This window comes from Haliotis cracherodii, unplaced genomic scaffold (assembly GCF_022045235.1).
Source record: "Haliotis cracherodii isolate W230 unplaced genomic scaffold, xgHalCrac1.p SCAF_18, whole genome shotgun sequence".
Classification (NCBI taxonomy): domain Eukaryota; kingdom Metazoa; phylum Mollusca; class Gastropoda; order Lepetellida; family Haliotidae; genus Haliotis; species Haliotis cracherodii.
In genome coordinates this window covers 11,065,186-11,088,933 of record NW_027266273.1, presented here as the reverse complement: position 1 = coordinate 11,088,933, position 23,748 = coordinate 11,065,186, and the positions used below count along the sequence as shown (strand labels likewise).

Sequence of the window (23,748 nt, the reverse complement as noted above, 5' to 3'; positions counted from 1 at the left end):
GTATTATTGAAACGTTGAATTTTAGATTACTTTTCAATGTTGAAACAATGTCAGTTTTAAACATATTCTCAATATCGATAGGCCAATGTTAAATCAATGTTGAAAACAATGGCAGATTTCATCATGTTGTCAATGTTGAAAGGCCAGTGTTTAATCAATGTTGAAACAATGGCAGATTTCAACATATTTTCAAATGTCGAACAGTCAATGTTGTAAACAATAGCAGATTTCAACATATTTTCAAATATCGAACAGTCAATGTTGAAAACAATTGCAGATTTCAACATATTTTCAAATATCGAACAGTCAATGTTGAAAACAATTGCAGACTTCAACATATTTTCAAATATCGAACAGTCAATGTTGAAAACAATGTCAGACTTCAACATATTTCAAATACCGTAAAGTCAATGTTGTAATCAATGTCAGACTTCAACATATTTCAAATATCGAACAGTCAATGTTGAAAACAAAGTCAGACTTCAACATATTTTCAAATATCGAACAGTCAATGTTAAAAGATGTCAGACTTCAACATATTTTCAAATATCGAACAGTCAATGTTAAAAGATGTCAGACTTCAGCATATTTTCAAATATCGAACAGTCAATGTTGAAAACAATGGCCGATTTCAACATATATATTTTCAAATATCGAAGGGTTGATACAATGTTTGTCAACGTATCCGACACCTCAGAACCTCCGGAACCAAATTTCAAAACTGAAACCATGTACAGTGCCTGCTGGGATCAGCTTTGGAAAAAAATGCCAAAGATGGAAGGGTTCCGGAAGGTCAGTGAAAGGTCGTCACATCGTTCTGAGCCATTGGTATTGTCGAATTTCATTATCCATTGTAACGCGTAAGTTCTCTATTCTTGCTTTAATGTAGTACTTGTGATCAGATTGAGAATGCGGGGACTTCAACGGGATGAACGCCTGAGGGCTATTGTCATGCTTCAAACTGGTATAACACAATGAGAAGTAGCCAGTGTGTTCCGTGGTTCTCTGTCTGTGACTTTCTAACAGGTCTCTGCAGACACAAAATGTTAATGATTTCGGCTCTGCACAGGTGGCCAAGGTTAACAACACAAGTGCAGGATCGATTAATCAGAAACAACAGCCAATAAAATCGGTCTTCACTTGCGCCCGGCCACCGGAGTTTCAGCTACTGACCAGACGATATGAAATCATCTGCATGCAGCTAATCAGTAGGCTCGGTATGCGACCACGTGTTGTACCCCGTAAACAAATCGGCACATTCTAGCCAGCGCCAAGAAACGGGGATCGCCGATTGCCTTGAGTAATATTTTCATATGAGTCCACTCTGGACTTTTTGGATAGGCGTGGACGTGTCTGGAGGCGTCATAACGAACGTCATGCGGACGTCAACGTAAGGCAACATAACAGATTTGGGATCGGTCTGTACAGATATAGTGCGGGATCACAAGAAAGTCAATGCATGTATGAAGATTCACCGGACAGTACTACAGAGACAACATACTGGCACCAATAGGTGTGTCGTTTGTGCGCCATGCTGGTCAACGTTTTGTCTTTCATGACGATAACGGGGGCGGTCGGGTAGCCTAGTGGTTAAAGCGTTTGCTCGTCACGACGAAGACCCGGGTTCGATTCCCGACATGGGTACAAAGTGTGAAGCCCATTTCTGGTCCCCCGCCGTGATATTGCTGGAATATTGCTAAAAGCGGCGTAAAACCATACTCACTCACTCATGACGATAACGCTCGTACCCACCGTGCACGTATCGTAACTGACTACATCCAGCGGCAGCACATCACCAGAATGCAATGGACAGCCATGAGACCTGACCTTTCTCCCGTAGAGCACGCTTGGAACATGATTGTTATAAAATTATTGTATTTTGCTGCGATGGCTTATTAAGAAAATAAGAATATCAGAGACGATTAGACATTACTTGTTACAAAATGCGTCTTAAGGATTCGAAAATTCGAGTTTGAACTTGACCTGTTCCTTTTAATAACAATAGGGGTATACTCCACAGGGAGCTGAGAATGCAGTTTGAATGTACACTGATCCATTAACTGAGAAGATAATGTGTTATATACTTTAGGTATGCCCCCTGGTGTGTAGTGTTTTATAATAATATTAATATATCAGCACAAAACCTACGTACATTATCATGAAAATCAATACATTATGTCTGTGTTCGCAATGCAATCTACAGAGGTTAACAATTCAACACTGCGGCAAACAACGGGCATTAAACACAGAGGTGTGGAGGGATCACGTCATACACGTTAACGTCAACTTCACAAAAACTTTATGTATATGCTAAACACTAGCGGGATATAAGTTCTATTATTTGGCTATTACTGATAGTACACAGGTTGATAAGCACACACATACCGAGCCGTTGGTTTCCTTGGGTATTCATTCAATAGAAGGTCGGAGTAAGTGCACATGTAGACTTGTCATTCAAAGACTACATGACGATACTATGGACACAGCAAAACATGCTGTAGAACGTCGTTCAGTGAGGCCCTCTTAGGGTGGGAGAGTGAAGCATGCATTTACCTTACCCTACCGCCGTCAATACTTCATTGAGGAACGATGGTCTACGGGTACATGAAGTAGTAGCGACGCCTCCCTATCAATAAAGAAACACATATGTTTTGAAAAACGGGCACTTTTATTTTTTGTGAGTTCATAATTGGAATGAAGATTTAGTGTATGTACAGGCTTGTCGAGACAAACCTGAATAAGCAGATGAAACGTGGACAAAATTAAGTCATTGTTGATCACGAGAATTGTGCTGACTCATCAAGGATCATAATCGTGGCCACTACCAGCGAGCTGTATAAGGGCGCGTTAAGGCGCCTGTAAAATTGCCAATACATATACCCATCGTTGCAGTGTGGCTTTATCAACCTAACCACAGGTACATGTTAGACATGTAGACAAAGAGGGTGTCCAATGCAATTCAATTCCATATTTGATCTGTATCATATATACCCGTGTCTTTTTAGGTGAACAATTGATTTGCCTTTGCCTGTGTTTGTAAAGGATGCTACCGGTGGGACAGGTTACGCGAACTCCTGGAATTATCACTATACTTGATTCATAAACACATACACTTATGTCATAGTCGGAATCCTATAATGGATTTTTTATAATTCTCGTTAGATAAGGCGTCTATCGGGATCAGGTGGTCAGGCTCGATGACTTGGTGGATACGTGTCATCATATCCAGATAGAATGGATCGATGCTCATGATATCGATCACTCGTTTGTCAGATCCAGACTTGATTATTTACAAACCGCCGTCATATACCTGGAATATTGATGAGTAAATAAAAATAAACTGAGATACCTTATCACAGTTTAACATGAATACCGCACTAAGACACAGTATCCTGACTCCGAGGCGACTAGTTTTTTGTTTTATACTGGGCGGGGACGGGCAACTGGGTACTCGGGTCAGGTGGGTCCTGTGTAGGACCCGGTTACCCACATGACTACCCGGACCCGTGGTTAGTCACGTGAAACATTGTTTCATGCCAGTAACAATAAAACTCCATGGTTACACTACCAGTCCCTAACGTTGGCATTTCTTTCTGTGCACGGGGTGGTGGGGTAGCCTAGCGTTCGTTCGTCATGCTGAAGACCCGAGTTCGATTCCCCATATGGGCACAATGTGTGAAGCCGTAATATTGCTGGAATATTGCTAAAAAGCGGCGTAAAACCATACTCACTCACTCTCTCTTTCTATGCACACATTCCTTTAAAACATAAAACAAGTCAACTTCAGTGTATTTATGATCAGATCGTTTAATATGTTTATCTAAACAGTTTTCGCCAGGGCTCCAATAAAAAAACATAATACTTGCCCCAGCCCCATGGTATACCCTAAATGCCAAGCGCCAGAGACGGTACCATCTTTTGACCTCTGTTGGCATGAGCCAACCGGGGATCGAACCACCGACATTACGTTCTCCGGGCAGAAGCTCTATGAGACAACCAAAGTGTTATGTTTGAACGACTTGAATCACACGATGCCGTGGACAGCCAGTTTGCCCGCGTCTAGTTCCTCTTTAATGGTGATTTTTCTAATATTTTATTTCAATTATCTTAGTGATATGATTTAAATGCGATTGCAAGTAAGCAAAGCCTGACTTTAAGTACCTTCCTGTTTATACATACTGCCTCAGTCGACGTATTGATAGTGAGCGAGGAAACCGAAATGCCATGCAGTGTGCAGTTTCGAATCGAGAATCATGTGAATAAATGTTAATGAAAGTATGGCAGGTTACTATGATGGGTGTACAGGTATGAAATAACATACCTGTGAAGAAACAGGTTGGTATAATTATCTACAGCGGATTTTTGGTTATTTATATATGATGTTTGTTTTTTTCTTTGTTGTTGAGCGCCACACTCAGCAATATTGCAGCTATACGACGGCGGTCTGTAAATAATTGAGTCTGGACCAGACAATCTAGTGATTGACATCATGAGCATCGGTCCACGCAATTGGGATATAATGACATGCATCAACATGCAGCGAGCCTGACCACCCGATCCCGTTAGTCGCCGCTTACCGACAAGCATAGTCGCCTTTTATGGCAAGCATGGGTTACTGAAGAACTGGATGTTCACGGGTGTATTTCAATATGAAATGTCAATGCAAGAGAAAAAACAGTCGCGATTACCCGCAAAAACAGATTCCATTTCCGTAAGTGCTCAGACTCACATTCGGGTTTTTTACTGCTGTCCTTGATTGAAATTGTCCCAATTGAAATTTGTCAAAAGTCTGATTAAGATCCTGTGATTCGTGGCGGGAAATTCACAAATTTGTAAAAACGTTTCCGTTTCCAGCTGAATTCGTCCCGATTCTCCCGTTCTCTATCCGAATCTGATCCGATTTGTATCTTCCGCGTGGTAAAAAACGACCGAATCTCTCCCGGCAGCGTCCCGGTTCTCCCGAATGCGATCCGACAGGGATCAGACAGAGACGGTTCGCATTCGGAAAGATTTGGACGCATTCTGGACTAAGTCGAGAAGAAACGACAATGAACAATTTCTACAAATCACGTCCGTTCATCACGACAACGTCCCGATCCCCAGGACACCGTCCAGACAAGACAGGATATTGTTACGATTTTGATCCGACACAGCAGAATCTGTCACGGCATAGTCACGATTGTAATCCGACTAGACAAAATCGGCTGAGTTTCCCGAATGTTACGCGACGCGCCATACTGTCGGGAGTGCTTGGTCGACCTCTCTGGACCTTTCCCGACCCGTAGAACTCTGTTACGAACGTATACGACTTCGTTCAGACGATGATAGGACATTCCAGATAATTGAGAACACTTTTCGTGTCGTAGCGCTGTCTGAGCTCAAACGGGAGCCATAATCGGCACGTTTGAACGCCGCATGAAGTGAGTGAGTATGGTTTTACGCCGTTTTTATCAATATTCCAGCAATATCACGGCGGGGGACACCAGTAATGAGCTTCACACATTGTACCCATGTCGGGAATCGAACCCGGGACTTTGGAGTGACGAACGAACGCTTTAACCAAAATAGCTGTGAAAATTATACGAAAGGACTACTCGAAATCAATGATAATAATCATGGCTCCATTTTTTAAAAAAAAACAATCAAAGTTGACGTGGATGTTCTTCCGCCTTCGAATATATTTGAACCCGACCCCACGGGTCATCAGAGGTCAGTCAATCTCATTTAAATCAGATCTTAGTCTTCGCTACCGCTAAACAAAGATCTGAGGACATTCCATTGCGGATCACGTCAGAACGACCTTTCGCGAAATTTGACCGATCAATGAAATGACTGACAAGAAAACGACACTAGCCAATCGAAGGCAGCTTTCTCGAGCTTTACGACGCTAGTTTCAAACTGGCGATTACGCTTCGAAACATATTTTGACGTATTCTCGATTAAAAAATTTAAAACTGATAAGAAGAACATTCTGGAATGACTTATAGATGGCCTAGATTGTATGGATATAATCATAAACCCCGTAACTGTCGTTCGGAATACCCCATGTTAAATATATCGTGGTTGCATTATTAGAAAACACATTCCGACTGTCACTTTCATGATCTGGTAAGCGACGCTCTGATTGGTTGGATGAAAGGTCGTTCTGACGTGACCCGTAATGGGATGTCCTTAAATCTTTGTTTAGCGATAGCGAGAACAAAGATCTGGTTTTAATGAGATTTGAGGTCAGTATACTAACATGAACAAACAGATGACGTGAAATGTTTCTGAATCAATTATAACAACCATCTATGGAGACACTTCAGTCCTTCACCCTATTAAGGCCCCATGTGTACTGTCTCTAAGTCTCGTGTCATGTTCCTTTCAATAACGTTCGAAGTGACCTGAAATTAATGACTAATCGCACAATGAATGCTACACGACAGTAGATCACACATAGAAAAGTGAAGGAAATCGAGGCTTACATTTCTAAGCCATGTTCCACAGAGGGTAACAATGCAAATCATACAACAGTTATCTCCCTTGTAGTATCCCCCATAAAAGAGAAGGAGGGTGTCTATTGTTGTCTAAGTACTTGGGCATGTCGCCCTTCGCTGTTGTCATTGTTACGCTACTATGTCGCTGGTTCAATCTCCGCTGTAGTCGTTTTGGAAAATACCAAAACTGGTCAGTCCAAGAAATGTTTTTGCCGAATCACTGCGGTCATTTCATAAATGATGTTACTTTACACATACAATCTTCGTCACATTTCAGAATGCGTGAGTTGGGTTTAACGCCGCTTTTAACAGTATTCCACTTATATCACGGCGTGTCAGCTTAATGTGGGAGGAAAGCCCGAAGTGATGCAGGTCTTTGACATTTACCAATTCGGTGAAACCCACGAGCACGGGTATGGTGCTGACAAACCTAGAAACATAATTGGGGCGAACCGGGATTCAAACCCACAATCATAGGTTTCTGGCGTGCCCTCTGCAACTCAGCACAACGAATCGCGGCACCTTAGAAGACTGGGCCACCCGTGCCCCCATTTCAGAATGACACCAAAGACTCAGTTCTTAAATATTTGTCAGAATTTTGTTTTGTTGTTATGCCATCTAAGTGCGCCATTCCTTCTTGGTTCAAAATCCCGAAGGAATTTAGAATGTGTAAAATGTGCAATTTTATGTGCAGAAGGCAAGAACCATTTTGTTCTAATGTGCCTATTTTCTCAAACTTCGATATGCAAACCAAGCTCCATATTAAGTACTACATATCGTTAAGTGTAATTAGTGTCGTCTATATATATATATACTTAGCAGCTTTTATATTTTCATTTCAAGTTCAGAAATGTTACGTCTTGCGACATAAGCAATCAACCATTGCTGTATACTTTGTACTCCAGGCCTGGGGCCTTTCAGTATATCTGCAACAAAGACTTGAACTTCTCAGTTCATATACATGAATTTAATCATTTTAAAATGTCAAATTACACATCTTTACAAGGTCTACCGTGCTGATATTTTTTTAATTCTTTTCGCATCAAGTGGATTAATAACCAGTGGTAAGTCATAACGTGGCTATAACCAGCATACCAACAACTTATAGGTTATTTTCAAAGAAGGACTATATGCCTTGGCATATTGGTAGTCCCAGCAACTCAGTGTGTCTGACTGCAAACTCAACCTTTTGGATCAGTGATACTGTTACCTTAAATACACAGAAACATTGACTCAGTTAAACACAGGGCATATTAACAATGATGCTTGTCGTAAGAGGCGACTAACGGGATCGGATGGTCAGGCTCGCTGACTTGGTTGATGCACTGATTGATCTCATGAGCATCGATCCATTCAATTTTCTGGTTCAGACACGATTATTGACAGACCGCCGTCATACAGCTGGAATATTGCTGAATGCGGCGTTAATCAACAAACAAACAATAAATACATGTAGACTGGAAATGGGGTATAGTCACTGAGGCACGGTCCTTCATAGGTACATTATAGTATTCGCACATGCATCTTTTTCATTCAATCACTTTATACACAAGCTTATGAAAGTATTTAATGTGCCACCTTCTATTCAATAGCGTCTGATGTACATTCTACACAGTTGAAGGCCCGTGAAGACGCCGGGGTAGAAAAGGTCTTCAGCAACCCATGCTTGTCTCTCCGTGAAGTCGCCGGGGTTGAATAGGTCTTCAGCAACCCATGCTTGCCGTAAAAGGCGACTATGCTTGTCGTAAGGGGCGACTAACGGGATCGGGTGGTCAGGATACATGTCATCGATCCCAATTGTGTGGATCGATGCTCATGATATTAATCACTGGATTGTCTAGTCCAGACTCGATTATTTACAGACCGCCGTCATATAGCTGGAATATTGCTGAGTGCGGCAACAAACCAACCAACCAACACAGTTGAAAGTTGTATCCCTTGCATAGATATTAAGTTCACACATCAATACATGCATGCGTCATTGAATGTACCTAGTACGTTAACAGAGGCGATAAATATTGCACACTTTTATATTGTGATATTGACGGTGAGCTGCAATGGGGTTAAACGTCGCGTCCAAGATTATTGCACTGTGTGTGTGGCTGATTATACTCGTCCGGACTGATGCCGATGTATAGTGCTAGCTCACTGAGATACCATGCCGCAGTTTAACATGAATACCCCACTCAGACACAGTATACTGACTCCGAACCGACCAGTCCTTGTTTTAGCCCCTTAATGCCGAGCGCCAAGCAGGGTAACAACAAGTACCATCTTTTAACGTCTTTTGGTATGACGAACCCCGGACCTTCCGCTCTCCGGACGGACACTCTACCACTAGACCATGGAGGCGGTTGTGATATTGAAAACAAAACAGTACATCTAATACCATATAAGGTAAAAATGTTATGTATATTATGCATTGCATATAATCTTAATAAAGGGGGGGAGGGGGGAGGGTAGCCTAGTGGTTAAAGCGTTCGCTCGTCACGCCGAAGACCCGGGCTCGATTCCCGACATGGGTACAATGTGTGAAGCCCATTTCTGGTGTCCCCCGCCTTGATATTGCTGGAATATTGCTAAAAGCGGCGTAAAACCATACTCACTCACTCACTTAATAAATGGGTCATTTGAAGACAGGAAGACACAAGTTGTATGAAGCATAAGGTTATAGTGCTCATGTAGTGTGTCATACACATGCTATAGAATATCCTGTGTTGACATAGATATGAATAAACTATAAGACACAACAGGACCATAGATGTTATGTACTTGCGTTTAATCTGTACGAGACGTACAATGAGTTTTCTACATGAATTATGTTGTCTTGTTGACTGGGAGTTCACCTGGACACAGATTCAAGCTGTAGGACACATTGACATTTGGACATAGACATATACAACCATTATGACAGATGTCATTGCCGTTATTGTGTTGAATCACGTGACTCTATAGCTGTATAACCAAAGAGGGATATAGCTTGTGGCACGCGGGGCGGTCGGGTAGCCTAGTGGTTAAAGCGTTCGCTCGTCACGCCGAAGACCCAGGTTCGATTCCCCACATGGGTACAATGTGTGAAGCCCATTTCTGGTGTCCCCCGCCGTGAAATTGCTGGAATATTGATAAAAACGGCGTAAAACCATACTCACTCACTCACTGTTGTGGCATGCTTGTGAGTACTGATCGCATATTATGAGCTGTGGGATTTTACGTGCTCATGTAATCAATTGAATTCAGACACTATATGCTGATTCTTTGAATATGATCTTTAAGTTCTAATTGGGTATTGTCAATATACAATACAACTGTTCCTTAATTTCAAATTCTGATTTGACGATATACCATAAATTCTTTGAACGAAAAGAATTGTCTGCCTCGAAAAATGCATTGTTACAAGACGTTTTTAATGAAATAGTTAGGTCCATAGTTTTAATTAAGAGAACATGTGGCTGAATATTCAGCTGTAGCTGAAAACATATCCAATACAACTGTTCATCAAGCTTAACTTCTTAGTTGTCGGTAACAATATTACAACAGTTCTTCAAGGTCTAATTGTCAGAACTACACAAAAGCAAGCCCTGTATCACATCTTGGATAATGAGGGTTTCAATCTCACATGAAACACGCGGGGAAATGTTTTATGAAAGTTTAAACCGACTTTTGCAATGTTAAATACTTTTAAATGATGAATGTCTATGTACACATTTCATAAGCAAAACATATACGAGCTGTTCAAAGTACAAACTGCATGCACTGACGACAGTTGGGTCCTTTGACCCCTATACTGAATTGGACTCGACCAGCGCCTTGTCAATCTTGTATCATGAATTACTTTCTCGCGACAACAGGCTCTCGGATACATATACCTTCAAAATGTGTAGATTGCAATGTGTTCGAAGTATTCAGATGCTTATACATATTTCAATTTATGATAATTTACAAAATAACATATTTTATCACTCACTGCCAATAACTTAAAACACTCCAAAAATAGCTTCATATTTCAGCCCCAGATACCAGAGAGGGAGCAAGCTGAGAGTACAAAGCCGAAATGTCATGCAATGTGTTAGAGTTCAAATCCCATCAAAGGAACATAATTTAAGAACAGTTAATCCTAGGGATCTGACATAATATCTCAGGTATTATATACAAGGTCGACCTTTATGTGGTATAACTCGGTCAGAAAACAAAGGCGTGACGTCTCTGGAGATTTATACAATCTAGTGATGGTGTGACGGGTTTTTCACGGCCTCCTTTCACAAATGATGATACTGATGGCAAGTGTATTCATTATTGAGTTTAAATACGTAAATCGGCTTAGAATAAGTATGTCCGTCTGTAGTACTGCCAACTACATCGTAAACTAACATCCCGTCCCTCCTTCACCAGCTCGTGACTTCCTCTGACTGATCAACAAGCGCGTTATTGACTCTATATCCAGATTACAGCCTCGGGTGTTTACCTTACAAGGAGGCCGCCCCAGATCTTGACGTATGGAGTAGTTGTTGGGTACCTGTTATTATAGTCATAAGCTCGTATATACCATATATCAGGCTATCTATAAATGATATCAAGTTCTTGAAACACACTTCAGTTCTTGACATATAAATCTGAACGTAAGCTCCATGGAGGCAAAACCGATACACACTGGCTTTAAATGGTATACTTAACAAAGATTTGATAGTTTATTTACCTGGAAGTGTTAGAAATATGACAGCTTAAGTTTCCAAACCTGACAGTGTTATGATATTGTACATACCTATTGCCACATATGAAGGGTTCAGAGGATTGTGAGTTTAGAGTTTGGAGTGGTAGTTTAGGCTGAAAGTTTCACGTTGTTTGCCGCACTTGTTTAATGCCAGCTATATGACGCCGTTCTGTAACTAATCGCGTCATGAGCCTCGTCTAGAATTGGTATTCAGCAACCCGTGCTTGACGTAAAAGGCGACTAATGGGATTGGGTGGCCAGGCTTCCTGACTTGGTGGATGCAAGTCATCATATTCCAATTGCGTGGATCGATGATCATGATGTAAATCACGGTGGGATTGTCTGATCCAGAATCGATTGCTTACAGGACTCCAACAGAAGAGCAAACAACGGTATGATGGAGCATTGGTCGGGTAAACTCAGTTTTCCTATACGATGCAGGGTGCCGTTGTTCAAAACAACCTTAGCACTACGACTGTCGTAAGTCTATGTTAAGGTGTGGGAGTCACCTTAGCGATAAGATCTCTTGTACAACGGCACACAGGTCAAGAATTCCTTAAATCCCCATATGGGTGACTGAATGAGTTCTACGCCATTATTAGCAACAGTCCTGCAAATTTGACGGTGGGGAGGCCTGAAATGGGCTCACACTTAATCATGTTGGAATCGAACCCAGGGCTAAGCATGACAAACAGACGCTTTAATCACAATGATTGAGTGAGTGAGTTGGATTTAACGCCGCTTTTAACAGTATTCCAGTTATATCACGGCGTGTCAGCTTAATGTGGGAGGAAAGCCCGAAGTGATGCAAGTCTCAGACGTTTACCACTTCGGTGAAATCCACGAGCACGGGTATAGTGCTGACAAACCTAGAAACATAATTGGGGCGAACCGGGATTCGAACCCACCATCATAGGTTTCTGGCGTGCCTAAGGGACGCAACTCTGCACAGCGAATCGCGGCGCCTTAAACGACTGGGCCCCCCGTGCCCCCTAGTGTGTACAAGCATGATTGTGGTGCGTGCATTCTGTCCGCCACTATAATCTCCTGAAGCTCGAGATCACACAGGACAGGTTGAGTGACGGCGAACCAATACACCGCCATGCTTCTTATATAAACTGCAGTAAGTTTCCATATCGGAGCTTAAAGGTTTACCTACAACTCTTGACTTAATCATGTAGGATATCCCGTGAACAATATTGGTGTTTCAGTATTTATGCTGAAATATCGACCAGGTAGATAACAAATATGGCTTCCCGTGGGGTTCTTTAATTCGATTAAACCCGTTCGTTGACTTGTGTATGTTCGTTCGAGAAATAATCAGGGCCACATAACCTGTTAAAAATACCAATCTTCTCCGTGTGCATGGCGGTCTTGTATAGTAAGTGAGTGAGTTATGTTTAACGCCGCTTTTAACAGTATTCAAGTTATATCACGGCGTGTCAGCTTAATGTGGAAAAAAAATCCAAAGTAGTACAGGTCTCAGACGTTTACCACTTTGATAAAAGCCACGAGCGAGGGTATGGTGCTGACAGACCTAGAAACATAATCGGGGCGAACCGGGATTCGAACCCACGATCATACGTATTTGCAGCGAATCGCAGCGCCTCAGACCCGGACCCCTTGTGTCATTAACTTAATGGGGTCGTCAGATGTAACACACGACAGCCTTAAACGACTAGGTCCCCGTGGGCCCTTACCCTCGTTTAATGAGAGTTACTTGGTACAGACAATAGATGTTCATCACCCGCTGATGTTGCCTGATGTTTGTACACGCTGTTACCTCCCAGGGAACAAAAGTGAACACTTTGCTACGCATGGTTTTGACATTTAAAAGAGTGCAATCAGTAAAGAATATAAAACCATCTGTTGTGTTCATCGGAAGCACACAAATAACAATTCTGTCTTTTTTAATCATGTCGAGTGGGCAGTACAAATATACAAGGTCATCTTAAACGTACGGCTGTTGATTCAAATACTACAACATTGATTTACAATAGTTGTAATGCGACGGGCCGCCTCCGTGATCTCAGGGTCTAGTCTGCACGGAGAGCGGGAGGTCGATGTTTCGACCGTGTCATACCGTGTCATAAGGTGGTACTTATTGTTATCCAGGCGCTCCGCATTAAGGGGATAAAACAAAGACTGGTCAGCTCTGAGTCAGTATGCTGTGTCTGAGTGGGGGTATTCATGTTAAACTGCGGCATGGTATCTCAGTGGGCTAGCACTAACGACGTTACAATCCCCATTTTACCTCATAACGCGATGAAGGGAAGGGCGCATAATGCATGTTTTAGGGAGAGAAAACTTCATTTGAGTACTTTTATATTAATAAAAGGTAACAATTACTATTATATTATATATTATTATCATTGTTTAATCGAATCTTTATACATAATTAATTTTGAAATATACAATATTCATCTTCTAAAAAAACATATTCTCATACAACATATTTCTTCATGTATCTGGACACATTGAACCACTAAAATTTGTGAAAAGGAAACTTTTCATAACAGTCCATTTAAAAAGCGCCACATTCCATTTACTTATTGCTCATGGTGCTACATTATCATCAGCGTGCATTTGAATTTCATTCTCTGCTCCTTGGGGAGTATACAACCTAAGCTGCCTTAGAGGCGCTAGAACGTTAACAGTCACATTCCAATCTCTTCCTACCTGGTACCCATTCACTGCTGGGTGAACAGGGGCACATTTCGAACCAAATCACTTGCCTTAGGAGACACTACAGGCGATACTCAAGCTTCAGTTAGGGGCAGGACCGCAGATCTAAAAACTCTCACGAGTCAAGCTGGCGAGCGTGATCACCCATCCAAATATTCTCCGCGACCAACGTTGCTTAACTACACCTAATATCTAACAGCACGCTGTAAACAGGACCACGTGAAATATTTTACAATGCCTCACTCATCCAACAAGGCGTGTAGTGTTGTTTGATGACCTTGTATATCACTCTGGTCCCTGTCTAAATGTCAATAACCGAAATCGTCCCCAAGAAGCTTCCGCACCTGCAGAGCCAATTGAAGGGAGGTAACTCCAAACACCATGTAGCCTGAGAAAGCCAGTTTACCCTTTATTGTCAACAGAGACTCAAGGAAGGTAACTGCATGACAAGAATAGTAAATAGTATTAGTCATACAACAATTTCCAAATGTACCTGCCCTGGATCGACTTGTATTAGTATGAAGCATTGTAACTTGTAACAGTAACACGTTTTAACAGTACATTCGTACGACTAATTTATTATTATTTATCAATGATTAATGAATTTAATTTAATATTTGATCATAAAGAACCAAAACCTACATATATTGTCAAAATTGTATAGATAATGGTAGGTTGTTGCCAGGATATCATTACTTTTTATCAGTCATGTTAAGAAATAGATGTTGTACAAACATACACCGTTGTCGTCAGGGACGCCCATACCATTAGAAGAGATAATAGACATCTATTGTTCACCCATGTACAGTCACCAACATCATATATCTGTGCTCAAACAGAGACATTGTCTACTATAAGACTGACTTTATTAAACCAGTTAACGAGAACTTCTGTTTACCCCCCATGGGGTACCTCGTAACTCGCCTTTCTTGATGTGTATGACGTCATTATTGGAGTATGTGTCAGTACATGTGTGCTTGACATTATCTGTGTATAGTGTCATCGGCTACTGGAGCCGTAAATATCCCGATTAGAATATATCTTCAGCAACCCATGCTTGCCGTAACAGATCCCGGTTAGAATATGTCTTCAGCAACCAATGCTTGCCGTAACAGACGACTATGCTTCTCGTTTGTCTACAAAGAAAATAGTTGAGGAAAACTTGACCCTACTCTGGGGTCGATAACAAAATATGGGATTATTTATATATTACTCGTTTAATATTATTAATATGTGAAAAGTTGTTAAGACAGTAGTGTAATATAATTCCCTTACCACTTTTGATTATCAAGTTCAGAGAAAAGAAAGTCGGTGGTTTGATCCCTGTCTGTGTCGTACCAAAATGTGTTGAAAGATTGTACTTGTTGCTACTACCTTTGCAATGAGATTGATAACACCCAGAGTTTCTAAGCAGGTTCATCTGTTTATCATTTGTCAATGTGTTTTAATATGTTTGTTTTTTGTGAAAGTAGAGTCCAGAAAGTCCAGGGTGCACCTTGACTCATCTTAAAACATTACACAACACCATTGGCGCCTGGCTAGACTATGGTGACTTGTTGACGGTGGTATAACACGTGGTCGCTGAACATGCTGACTTTCCTCAAGCCTGGTATCATCACTTATTTGATTCTGTTTCATAAACACAGGCTCGTGATATAGTAGGGATCATACAATCGAACCTGCTTTTGGTGGAGGTTTTCTTATGAATATGAAAAGGGGTTTGTCGCTTTTATTCTTATTAATCAATCCTGTATGGGGCCAATCATTAACAATTTGTGTCCAAAGTCTACAAATCACAGACTGACACACATTGAACATATTGGCGACCTCTCGCTGAATTCTACCAGTTTGGAGCATGTCAATAGCGCTTAGACGTTCATCACACTGTAGACGACGCATTCACAATCTGATCACAGATACTGCGTTAAAGCAAGAGTAGAGAGCTAACATGTAACTGAGGAAATGAAAATCAACAATAGTAGTTGCTGAGAGAGATTTGACAACCTTTCATTAAAGTGTCAAAATCAATAATGACACCATAACAATGAGCATAGAAGAATTGCATGGTTCACGTGCATGTTTCAGTATGTTGAGGTGTTAGATTTTGGTTCCGAAACCCTTCTATCCCTGGCAGTCATTTTTTAAGCTGATCTGTTTTCTGATCACAACGTTCATATTTCATGATCCGGAGTGCGGATCTGGGGACGGAGTGGGCAAGCGGTCAAAAGCGCCAGGTTTGCAAGTGCCAGGTGCTGAGATCGTATCCGACTAGTGACCGGGTTATTATTCAGCCTTGGGACCAACAATGTCTTTACAGTGTTTTCACTACCCCTGTGTACAGTACACACACTCTGTGCACTAAAAAGAACCCACTCGTTCGATGGTAGATGACCAGATGGTGGAAACAAGAATGCGTACATACGCCCGAAATACAAGTGTCAAAACGTGTGGTGACTCTGTTCACCCAGCAGGGAATGGGTACCAGATTTGTGAGGTGGATGTAAAAACCTTCTAGCGCCCGTAGGCAGGTTGGGTTGTATACTCCCCAGGGAGTTGAGAATGATAACTGGAATGCAAATACATCCACTGGTCGGGGAACAAATAAAACTGCTTTTGAGCACATACTAGTATGCGGTATATAATTTATATGTATAATATCATCATCACCATAATAATAATAATAGTAGTAATAATAATATTGATTCCCTACATTTTGGGGAGAGCATATGACCAATCTAAATGCCATATATATCACTCAAACAGTCTATTGTTGTTTACGCATTAGCATGAAATGAACTTCTGTGGTTAGATTGTCAACGATTAGCCCACTCAAACACTTCAATGCTGACTTAGTGGAAAGTTGGCAGCTAATATATGATGAACTGGATTTCACAGTGTCAGCGAGACTATGGACTCTTAACACTATACACCCGTATTGTGTTGACTCTTTCTGGCTGTAAATTAACCACCGGGACAGAAGAAAAGGCCAGTTAGGATTGTAGGAAATGAAGGTGACTTTATAAGAAAAGGTGCTTGATTAGAAAGTCATTCCAGTGTTGGGAGGACTTCGGTGAGGATCAGTGGTGGTTGTGCTGAAGGTATTACAGGAAGGTGAGGTCAGTTCGTTTGTGGACTTCATTGGGAATCTAAATCAGACAGCTTAGCAGAGGTAGGGCTTGTCTGCCACCAAACGAAATCCCCGCAACCAGCATGTTTTAATGCATAAATGACAAAAATGTGGTGTGCTTTGTTCTACTGTGGGGAGGGGTTACTCCTTTAATAAGCCTCGTTTTAAGGGTTGGGCGCTACTCTATGTGGTTTGCTTCAGGAAATGATTTTTGAGTAGGGATAGTTTTTCTGTTTGATGGTATGGTGTTGATGTTAGGATGGGATTGATGTGAGGACACAATTGAAAGGTGTTTCATGTTAGAATGGAATTTGTGTCAAGATGCTAGTGTAAGGTTTTTTGATGATTTGGGGATTCTTTTGGGTTTTTTATGTATGCCTGGGTTACAATTGCTTATACCAGATGGGGTGGTCTGATAGCCTAGTGGTTAAAGCGTTTGCTCGTCACGCCGAAGACCCGGGTTCGATTCCCGACATGGGTACAATGTGTGAAGCCCATTTCTGGTGTCCCCCGCCGTGATATTGCTGGAATATTGCTAAAAGCGGCGTAAAACCATACTCACTCACTTATGCCAGATACTTTTCAGACATATTTGTTGGATGCCAATAATTATGTGCACTCGTCTATGTTGAAAATATGCCCTGAAGTTTCGTTTGTTTGTTTGTTGTTTAACGCCGCACTCAGCAATATCACAGCTATATGGCATCGATCTATAAATAATCAAGTTTGGACCAGACAATCAAGTGATTGGCATCATGAACATCGATCCACGCAATTGGGATACAATGACATGCATCAACCAAGTCAGCGAGCCTGACTACCCGCTCACGTTAGTCACCTCTTTCGACAAGCATAGGTGCCTTTGATGCCGAGCTTGGGTTGCTGAAGACCTGTTCTACCCCGGATCTTCATGGATCTGCCCTGAAGTAAAAGATTGCAGCTATTGAATCTGGATCCAGCTGTTTGGCTGAGGATTAAAATGCCAAAATAAAACAGCAAGACTTTGTACTTATGTGTAAGACTTATCACTGATAGCCATAGATGAAACTACAGTACATATTCCATGAATGGCAATGGCATTTTTATCTTTTTTTTACTCATCATACAAATTGTAATACAAAACAAAGTACAGTTAAGATTACTTTGGTATTTAAATTTGTTCAAATGTGTGTGTGTATGAATTTTCACTGGATTGTCTGGTCTATTGTCACTGGATTGTCTGGTCAAGACTTTATTGTTTACAGGCCGCCGCCATATGGCGGCATCAGCCAACACCAAAAACTTTTCTATGCAAATTATGCGAGCGATGGGTGCAAGACATTCTTCCCCTTTTCTGCGAACACCTGGTGTCATCACTGTTTTTGAGTGATCCATTTTCATTTTCATCACTGTTATTGTACCTTTTACGCTCAGTGGAATCTGTTTGAGAATATAATTGAGATTGATAATTCTCTGGCATTGACAATTTATATCTTATTTACATGGCAGTTGTTATTGGTTGATAGTGAGTCCAATTCCCAACATGACCAACGGTATAGTGATATGCACTCAGTGTAGGATATATGTATAACCGAGTGAGGTATCTGGCAGGGGTATGTGTGTATATGTGAGTGCGGTATTTGGTGCAGGAAGGATGTGTGTATATGTGAGTGAGGTATTTGGTGGAGGAAGGATGTGTGTATATGTGAGTGAGGTATTTGGTGCAGGAAGGATGTGTGTATATGTGAGTGAGGTATTTGGTGCAGGAAGGATGTGTGTATATGTGAGTGAGGTATTTGGTGCAGGAAGGATGTGTGTATATGTGAGTGAGGTATTTGGTGCAGGAAGGATGTGTGTATATGTGAGTGAGGTATTTGGTGGAGGAAGGATGCGTGTATATGTGATTGAGGTATTTGGCAGAGGAAGGATGTATGTATGTATATGTGTGTGAGGTATTTGGAGGAGGGATTTGTGTATATGTGAGTAAGGTATTTGACAGAGGAAGGATGTGTGTATATGTGAGTGAGGTATTTGGCAGAGGAAAGATGTGTGTATATGTGAGTGAGGTATTTGGTGGAAGAAGGATGTATGTATATGTTAGTGAGGCATTTGACAGAGGGAGGATGTTTGTATATGTGAGTGAGGCATTTGGTGGGGGAAGGATTTGTGTATATGTGAGTGAGGTATTTGGTGGAAGAAGGATGTATGTATATGTTAGTGAGGCATTTGACAGAGGGAGGATGTTTGTATATGTGAGTGAGGCATTTGGTGGGGGAAGGATGTGTGTATATGTGAGTGAGGTATTTGGTGGAGGAAGGATGTATGTATATGTGAGTGAGGTATTTGGTGGAGGAAGGACGTGTGTATATGTGAGTGAGGTATTTGGTGGAGAAAGGAATTTTGTATATGTGAGTGAGGTATTTGATTGAGGAAGGATGTGTGTATATGTGAGTGAGGTATTTGGTGAAGGGATTTGTGTATATGTGAGTGAGGTATTTGGCAGAGGAAGGATGTATGTGTGTATGTATGTATGTAGGTGAGTGAGATAATTGGTGGAGGAAGGATGTGTGTATATGTGAGTGAGGTATTTGGTGGAGGGAGGTTGTGTGTATATGTGAGTGAGGTATTTGGTGGAGGGATGTGTGTATATGTGAGTGAGGTATTTGGTGGAGGGAGGTTGTGTGTATATGTGAGTGAGGTATTTGGTGGAGGGATGTGTGTATATGTGAGTGCGGTATTTGGTGGAGGAAGGATGTGTGTATATGTGAGTGAGGTATTTGGTGGAGGAAGATGTGTGTATATGTGAGTGAGGCATTTGACAGAGGAAGGATGTGTGAATATGTGAGAGAGGTATTTGGTGGGGGAAGGATTTGTGTATATGTGAGTGAGGTATTTGACAGAGGAAGGATGTGTGTATATGTTAGTGAGGTATTTGGTGGAGGAAGGATGTATGTATGTATGTATATGTGAGTGAGGTATTTGACAAAGGAAGGATGTGTGTATATGTGAGTGCGGTATTTGGTGGAGGAAGGATGTGTGTATATGTGAGTCAGGTATTTGGTGGAGGAAGGATGTATGTATATGTGAGTGAGGTATTTGGTGGAGGAAGGATGTATGTATATGTGAGTGAGGCATTTCGTGGAGGAAGGATGTATGTATATGTTAGTGATGTATTTGGTGGAGGAAGGATGTGTGTATATGTGAGTGAGGTATTTGGTGGGGGAAGGATGTGTGTATATGTGAGTGAGGTATTTGGTGGGGGAAGGATGTGTGTATATGTGAGTGAGGTATTTGACAGAGGAAGGATGTGTGTATATGTCAGTGAGGTATTTGGAGGAGGGATGTGTGTATATGTGAGTGAGGTATTTGACAGAGGAAGGATGTGTGTATATGTGACTGAGGTATTTGGAAGAGGAAGGATGTGCATATGACCAGCTTAGTGAGTAGTTACCATTTCTCTAATTAAAACACTATTAGAAACAGAATAAACTTTGAAAACCTTCAGCGAAGTATCTTCAACGTATTTGTTTTATCTAACCATAACTAATTTTGAATGGTGGTTCAGAGTTTATTAAGACCAAAAGAATAAAGTCAATGATTCATAGAAGGATTTGGATACAGACAGAAGATTTTGTTGACAACTCTAAGTTATAACAGAGTGTAAAGGAGTCAACAAATATTTCGTTCTTGAACTAGAAAGTTTTCGCAAGTGGACTAGAGTCTTCCATTAACAAATCGTGTGTGCCCCTCCCAGTGTATTGCATACACAGACCTGCATCAAGTATATCTCCTTGAAGCATGCCTAGTCTGACTTCCATGTATTCAAACCCAGAAACATAATGTGACCAGCTTATTTGTATAGGTGCTGGATTGGGAGAATTGTGGGGCCCTAAGCCCTGTTGGCATGGAGCCTTTTGTCCTGTATAAAGGCACATTTTGTTTACGATTGCAAGTCCTGTTTTATGAATATCAATAAAGGTAAGCCTAATAAATTTGCATGCCACAGTATTGTATGAATAGAGACCAGTGTTGCATTGTGAATGTACGTTTCGCTTTAATGGATAGGAATAAGCGTATTATAGGGTGGGAGAAAAAGTTCCTGACTGTTTGGAAGGCGACCAGATTCAGGTTTGTGTGACTAGGGAACAGAGCCTGTTTAGATCTGGACTGTCCACTATGAGTTGAGGACAAACTACAAGTCGGCTTCTAGAAATGGATTCTTATCTGATGTCACCATAATTCATTAGGTTTGAGGATTTACCATTATATTTTGGATTCATGTATGTGTCTTGAGGACTTATCCTGATTTGTTTCAAGGGAATGGTTTGTTCGGTATTCAACAATGTGACATGTCAGATCCTGTTGAGAAATGTTTGATTTATATTTTGTACTTCGAATTGTAAGACTTTAAAGAATTATTATATGTTAAACAGAATATATGGGGATATTTTTAAAAATAGATGTTTTAACTGTTGAAAAACTGAATTTCTGGGTTCGATTCCCTAATCTGGTTCAATGTATGAAGCCAATTATGGTTGTCCCCTGTTGTGATATTACCTGAAAATTGCTTGAAGTGGCTTATATTAAACCCACTCACTCACTCCAACGTGAATTTGACATTCCATGCTGTAAATGAAATACTGTTCAATGCAGTGTTAAAACAAACTCACTCAATCACTCACTCAATAAATCATTCTGAACAAAGTATTATAATATTTTGAGTATGTATCTAGAACCATAGTTCAATTAACTCAATATTATTGCCGCTATATTTCATCTGAAAACTTCTTCTGTTTCAAAGTTGGAAAACGTTTAAGGCCTGTGTCACGGTGAGCTTTTCTCCCACGTCAAGCTGACAAGCTGATATAACTGAAATACTTTTCAAAGCATTTTTAAACCAAACTCACTCACTCATAAAATAAATGTAATTTTGTTGAAAGTCTTTTTACACAAATCTTATATTCTTGATCTGTCTGATCATGTGTTACAAAATCTTAATTTTATCTTTCTAAGATACAACATATGAAATTTCAGAAATGTCACTATTTTTAACCAGAAATAAATTTATTACTCAAATTAACACAAAACTTTGGCCTAAACGTAAGCTGTCATATGAGATAAAGGGGTGATTGGGTAGTCTACTGGTTAGAGCGTTCGCTCGTGACGCCGAAGGCATTGCTTCAATATCCCATATGAGAACAATGAGCGAAGCCAATTTATGGTGTTCTGATATTGCTGAAATATCACTCACTCACTCATTTGAGATACCCCTTTATGATAATGTTCTTTCACACCGGTAAAGGCGAAAAATTTAATTATCAAGCATGGGGAGCTGGATTTTTTTTTTTTAATCATCTGTTCCCGAAAATGCTGGGGAAAAATCATTTGTCATAAAGTATTTACACACAACCAAAAATCATTCACTGAACATGCAGGATTCTTTGAAAAATAATGTTGTGGGTTCCAAAAAAATGTTCAGCTCCTATAAAACAAAACAATGGTATTTCTTGAAGGACTGAGTTCATGATACTCTGTCTTGAACATGAATCCCACTCCCTGAATAATACATAATCTTCATTAACCACCACTTCCATCTAATACACGCCATCTATTCTTTGTGCCAAGAGGTTAAAGCGTTCGCTTGTCACGCCAAAGACCCGGGTGCGATTCCCCACATGGGTACAATGTGGGAAGCCCATTTCGGAAATATTGCCAAAAGCGGCGTAAAACCACACTCATCCACTCTTCGTACCAACTGATCAAGAAGTGTTGTCAATCCATTACCATCCTAAACTGGATATAAATTCTTACCGACAGCGCCACCTGTCTCAAAAAACCTGAATACAAGTAACCAGTGAAAACAGGATACACTGAATCCATGCTCCAAGTGAAAAAGCCATGATCTAATTCGCATATTCTATAGGCAGTGTTAACTAAAGAAAGTTCAAGTCTAGCAAACTTCAGTGATTTGTCAAACAGAATTAAACTGAAATAGCTATGGTTGACAAGCTCTGGTGGCAGCACTGAACGAGTTAATAGGCTTTCTGACATTGTAATAAGTCAACGCAAGTCAACTCTCCTCTTAGTCAAACATAGGTGAGTCTTCTCAAAGTGTTGCCTTTATCCCGAATGTCTTCCATTATCGTCAACAATCCACCGCGGAGATCGGCAGCGAATCAGTATTGTCAATAACACCAACTGACAACGTTGACAGATCAGAGAAATGCATAATGTTTGTTTAGTAGTGGTGGTAGGCGAATTCCTTTCAATACCACACAATTAACTACTGAAGAATTGACCCCTTGCCACAGTCAGACCTAAACGTTCTGGATAGAGCTATTTGTATACAGGTTCTATTGATGGGACACACCGTACGTGGTGAATGGGTCGTCATAACGACACTATGTTTTCCTTATTTGTTATAGAACTTGTGAGTCTCTAAGACGAACGGTTATATTAAACATGGCGGACCTGCAATTCCAATAGTCTAGCGTCCTAACTATGATTGCTAAAATGTCAAGGTAAGCTCTTAAACTTTTAATCTGATAGTTACACATCGATCGCCATTGCTGCTTTATCTTGATATAAGAGATGATCATTTGTGTATATCTTCGACAACGCTGTTAAGACGTGACGATCAGTTGCCACTTTAATGTTATCCGCGGCCTGATACTTCTGGTGTGAAACTGTTTCTCCTTATATTTACCATACACGGAACTCAACACTTATGACAAGGTACATCACTTGTATTTCTTTATTAGCTGTTCTTT

The 23,748-nt window shown here is 40.8% G+C and overlaps 1 protein-coding gene across 1 annotated transcript in view; it reads left to right on the top strand.

The window, feature by feature from the left end:
- Nucleotides 1-23,748, top strand: part of LOC139465767 (uncharacterized) — a 71,296-nt gene that overhangs the window by 17,746 nt on the left and 29,802 nt on the right. The gene's annotated exons all lie outside the window — the stretch shown is intronic.